Source organism: Glandiceps talaboti, chromosome 1 (assembly GCF_964340395.1).
Source record: "Glandiceps talaboti chromosome 1, keGlaTala1.1, whole genome shotgun sequence".
NCBI lineage: Eukaryota > Metazoa > Hemichordata > Enteropneusta > Spengelidae > Glandiceps > Glandiceps talaboti.
The window spans coordinates 6,071,363-6,077,759 of NC_135549.1; positions in this window are offsets into that span (position 1 = coordinate 6,071,363).

The following is a 6,397-nucleotide window of genomic DNA, read 5'->3' on the forward strand; positions in this document are numbered from 1 at the left end:
GAATTTCAAGGACAGGTAGGTAACTTCTTTACCTCTCAGATGTATGTATGTATGTATGTATGTATGTATGTATGTATGTATGTATGTATGTATGTATGTATGTATGTACGGTATGTATGTATGTATGTATGTATGTATGTATGTATGTATGTATGCGTGTATGTGTGTGTATGTATGTATGTATGTATGTATGTATGTATGTATGTATGTATGTATGTGTGTGTGTGCATGCTTACTTTGTTGATTATTGGTGTTGTTTATGTTTGTTTTGTTTGTGTGTTTCTTTTGTTTGTTTCTTTAATTTATGCTTTTCAAAATAAAATTTCATAGCAGGTTATTATACACTCTTTTACTCTATATAACCCACATTTTAATATGCTATTGTAGTGCCACCCTTTGTGAATGAAAAGGGATAGGATTTCGCTAACGCCATTTCTATCATTATATTATATTATTTTTATTAATATTACATGTTGTGTATTGGAGACCAGACACTCACATTTCGTGCCTTTACATGTAGCTGGACTAAGTAGATTTTTATTCGACGAGATTTTTTCACACATTTACATTCGTTGTTGACGTGACGCAATATCTTTTGATGTACAGATTTACAACTTTCAATATCAAGCAGCCGATGGTAAAGTTCGTAGTGGATCAATCGGAGTCGACACGGAGGACGGCGTCGAGATTTTCAATACTGTCCAGAAACTTAGCGATGGGCCAGGAGCGAAGAGCGCCACCAACGGCGATATTTATGTAATCCAAGACACCGATAAAGTAAATCGCTTTGTGCATTTATGTCAATCTCGTTATAGCTTGAACATCCGAACAATCAATTTTTAGTTGTTCTGATAGACTTAAAACGAAAGTGCCTAAGTGCCTGGGTTTGAGGGACACATTTAGGTACCTGCTTACTCTATGCATATATATGGTTAGGTACCTGTTGTACAGGCAGCCGCTAATAAAGTATATTTCGTAGGGTTTCCAGAATGCATTTATTGTAGTTCCGGCTACACTTTATACTTTCACACCCCCACACCCCAGATCGTTTATCATTAGAAGAAATACACACACACAGATATAATTACCTAATAGTTTGTTGAATCCAAATTGGTTTTCTGAATATACTTAACTCTTCCACAAATATTAACGCTTCTAAAGATTTATATTCGGTCAAATTCAGCTTTGAAAACAGAATTTACCAATGCAGCATTATTTGCGGTACAATCAAATAATAAATCCATTTATTTCCATGTCTATCAGATGATGCAAGCTATGGTGGACGAAGGTGAATCAACTTGTTACATCAATACCATTGCTCCTAATGCTGCCATAAGCCCTGAAGATTTACAAGGTGATTTAGAAGGCAAGGGTGAGGTACGTGTAACTATGTATTTCAGTTCATGTGTTCAAACTTTCCATTAAATTCAGTTCCTTGATGATTTTATGAGAGTAATAAGTGCGCGCTCACTCAAAACTTGTTAGTGAATTTATAGAAGGCAATTGAGCCGCACCTATCGCGTACTGATATATTTTACTAGTAATGTAATTTTGACGAGACATTTGCAAGTGCTGTCTCCGTTCTTTCACGCTCCAGTGCAGTTGAAATGCCATGTCATGAAAGAACAACGATCATATGGCTTTCTTTTTGTCCTTACGAAAGGTATTTAATTTAGAAATTACACATGTTACAATGTCTTCAAATCTTGTCAACTTATTCTCAGGACATCACGATTGAAGCAGATGACACTGATGATATCAACATGACTGTCGCAGATGCAATCGACGATTTGTCGGTCCTAGGTGATGTCATCGCAGCTAGATGTGACGGCAAGTCAGTGTTCTGGGCAACAGTGAACGAGACCAGTGCTAGTGAAAGTGACGCACAAGGAGAAGGTTAGTATTTCACTATTGTTGAATTGTGAGTTCCGTCCATCACATGCCAAAACAATTGACTGATGATCGATGCGAACGCAATATCAGAGATATTGCTGGTCCGGTGAAATGTTACAATATAAACTTATTATTTACTTGCCTTTACAGTGACGTATCACACGGATGTTGCTATTGTATCAATTAACTATGTTTTCTCTTGTCGATAACATGACAATATAGGAAATGTGATGAACACTTGTCAATCATAACCGCAAGAAAATTGTTAGCTGAATACAAATTGATAATATATGTTTGTTTGTTAGCAATTGGTTGTAGATTTGTTTGCACATATACTGAAAATAGTTCATTATAAAACACAGTCTTTTGCGTTTATGTAATGTTAGTCCCTTTATTATTATCAGTATACCATTTGAATGATATTTTCCCAAAATTCTTAATTGCACTCATATCTATGTCTTCTTTTTAATATCCAGTTCGGGCAAAGTACTGTCGGGTTGTAACACAATACGTATGGGTACGCGTGTCATATTATCGATGTGGATGGGTTTTGTCATGGTCATGGTATGGTTACATCAGGCAGTACACGTGTTGGATAGAGTCTTACTGGTATCTCACCTGCAGAAGCGTATTAATCTGCTATTTTGGTTAAAGCAATTAGCTCAGAGCTTCCTACAATACACTACATTATGGTGTTGCCAACAAACTATATCAACCGAACTTTATTAAATATATGTTTGTATTTCTAGGGTAGAGGCGGGGGACACTTGCATTTTATCAAAATGTAAAGAGAGCAGTTGTCGGACAGTGACTGAAAAGGGGGTTGCTTTTACATCAACTACTTTAATATGCATAGTCCACGAAATTATGTTTCCGTTTGTTCTGATGACTGCTTCCTTTCTTTGACTAAAATGAATTCTAGAATTTTAAGGGCCATGTAAACAGTCCATTATCAGTGATTGAACCCACTGATTGTATTGACCATATAAACGAGATTCAGAAAGTAGAGACGTGATTCAGAAAGTAGAGAGAGAGAGTGCATTAGCGCTGGAAGGGAATAAAATTGTAAATATGTTAATAAAGTAAATAAAGTATTCGATAAATAGTAAAACTTCAATACACTGTTTTATTATTATTATTATTATTATCTGTTGTTGTTGTTGTTGTTGTTGTTGTTGTTTTATCTGCTTCAAAATCATACATATGACCAACTCAATCACATTAATACTCGCAGAATATTCAGTCCCTATATCTTTTTACTACTTTGTTATCTAGTGGCAGCGAGTGACTTGCTAACCAAATGAATGAATAAATGTGTGTGTGTATGTGTATAGGTGTGTGAGTGAGTGAATGAAAGAAAGAAAGAATGGATGGATGGATGAATGAGAGATTAATTTACTGTCAGTTAGTGACTAACTAGTTAACTGACCGATTGATTGATTGATGCACAATGGGTTGTGGCTAGCTGAATGACCAATAATTTCAATCGATTGAACATTTACATGTATAAGAGAACGAATATAATTTTCGCCAGGGGGAACGATGAAGAAACTATCTTAGTCAAAATTTATTTCGCATCACCTTAACCCCCCCCCCCCCATATAACTCTAGAAATCTCGTAGCACTCCCCCCCCCCACCACACACACACACACACACACATCGATTCACAATTGTATGGTACCTCCGCCCTCACGTGCATTGGAAATGTACAATACATTAAAGAAACAGTGGCATCGACTTCATTGTCCACAATAAAGTTCTGTACAGCTAGATATGGGATTTGCAAGGAGTAATCTCATAATGAGTTGTAACAAATACTTGGAAATACTTTATATGTGATAGCCAGCTGGGCTTTTTCCTTCAGAAATAGTGTCACCGTAATGGTCAGACAAAAGGATATTTGACAACATCGTCATAGTCCTTGACTGTACGTGACAGCTCTCCCTATCAAAATTGACTGAATAAGCTTAAAATGGTGCTTTAAGTTTCGAAAACAACTTAACATCTTGGTAGTGTACCAAAGTAAATAACTTGAAGTAGTGTTTTAAAAACATTGATGATTTATCGACAATGGCCCTTACATGATCAGAGGTAAACATGGCCATATATCATGTTTAGCAAACAAATTTTGATTAATACCACGTCTCAAAGGAACCAAAATGAAATAATCGATTTACATACACACAGCACAATATATTATGTTGAAAATCTTATTACGTATCTGACAATGCGTGCCTTGTAACTAACTGCTCATATTCAACCACATTGAGCTAGCGGAATTTCCACTATTTTTTTACCTATGATTTACTTATTGGCTGTTTGTGCTAAGGCTTTATATAGAATAGTAATTTATAACTAACTAGTATTACTGTGAAAATCACGAGACCTGAAACAAAACGCCATCTGTCTCGACAAAATTCTAATACTACATGCTAGTAATACTGTACAGTACCTGCTATATTGCATCGTCTGGTTCGATAAAACTTCACAGACATTGCTATACTGTATCGTCTCACTTGACAAATATCCTTGTCCGTCTGACTGACTGACTGACTGACTTTATAGTTTTACTGTTAGTAAGTAAACACGCATATGGACTGTTCAGTGAGTGAGGGAAGCTAGGTGATCAGTTAGTTAGCTCGTGTGCCAATTTATAAAACCAATATAATTAAATACAAAACAGACACAGCCACAGAAATGATAAACTTTATCACCATGTATTACATATCTATACATACTGTATAACACCACGAAATACATTTTCCAGTTCCCGAAATTTAAAAGTACACATTTTTAGATTTTTTTCATAAGAAAGATTTATAAGTGAGTGTACGGTATCAATTTTGACATTTCTCCATGACAATTTTCAAGATTTTGTTTACTGTAGTCAAACCCTTTCATGACTGCAAAGACTCAAGTGAAATAATGATGAATACAACACACTGAAATGTATTTTTCAAAATATTTCCATCAAAATGTGCTAAAATTACATCTGAATTAAAATATTTATTAATTTTAGCAAATTTCCCTCATAATCAGTAAAATTTAACCTCTAAAAAGATTCAGGTTTGTGTCTTACAAGCCCTGCAGCTGACACATCCCTTTCACTCTCAGGACAAGTACTGCATCTGACAGCTGACCGACACACCAGTCTGTGAAACATTTTATATTGTCAGGTAGAATTGAAGATTGGTGGAGGGGACAGTGACTTCTTTCATTATTTCCTCAAAAAATGCCTGATTTGTGTGACAGGGAAGTGAAATTGAAATTATAACTTGGGAATTTTAGATTACAACAACTGACCTGAGAGATTTTGTTTTAAACTGTGATAATCTTACAACAATTATATGATTTTTTTATAATTTCACTGGCAATAGTTTACTCTTTTTATGCAAAGGTTAAAAATCTGTGTTCAGAATTACAAATATATTAATTTAGGTATGTGTATGATCAAGCTGACATTTTTTCATGTAGTTAAATTAAATGAATTGGTATTTGCAGTCAAAATATGATGAACTTAACATTTTCAAGGTACAAACACTGAAGGAATATTCAAAAGTTGATCAACTGGATTTTTCTTCAACAATTATTAAAGAATATTATATTTTTTGCATTTTTTTCTATCACAATTGTGTGAGATACCGGGTTTTCGGAAATTGGAAAATGGTTTTCGGGCTGTTTATTATAAAATGTTGCATTTTACAGTCATCAGATGTGCATGCTCTCAAGGCGGACTATTACTGTGATTTATTACACTTGAATATGATTGAAACAAGGTTTTGACGTTCACATTTACACTAAAGAGCTCATCAAGATTCACTAATATACATATGTTAGCAGAGTCATTATCTTCGAATCCAAATTACTGCAGAACTCCTCATATGGAAATGATGTTCATTTTACATGTGGACTTGGTAAATCATAGGACACAAAATTTTAGATCAGAATTAAGGGGGAAAGATCAACATTATAATCAGTGTATTCCTGTGAGTGTCTAATACAGTAACTGCAACCAGTATGTGCAAAAGTTTTATGTAGATTTGGAAAGGTACAATACGTCTAAGTAATACTGTTTTCTCCAGTAGACGTACGTGTGTGGTGTACATGTAACAGTTAGTTCTATTGCTTTAACACACGTAATAAACAAGTCATCAACTATGTTTGGATATTAAATCAATAATAAGTACATTATTTGTTTTGGGTGACTTATTTCCTTATTGGCATAACCCGAACCACTATCAAGGGTTCTTGAACACGGATCTGCAACATTGTATATCCTGTTTCTGTTATAATTCATGGTTAATCATTTATTTTATCTATTTATTTGTCAAAACATGGAAAGTATAAAAGCACTGGAATCAGCTATTTTCGCCATAATCAGGACAATTATCGCTGGCAAAACACTGGTGGCATTCTCAGTTGTATATTCTTCAGTGTTGGTACGATGGAAAACACAGAGAAAAATTCTATTGGTATATGGGTCAAAGCATAGACCCGCTCACA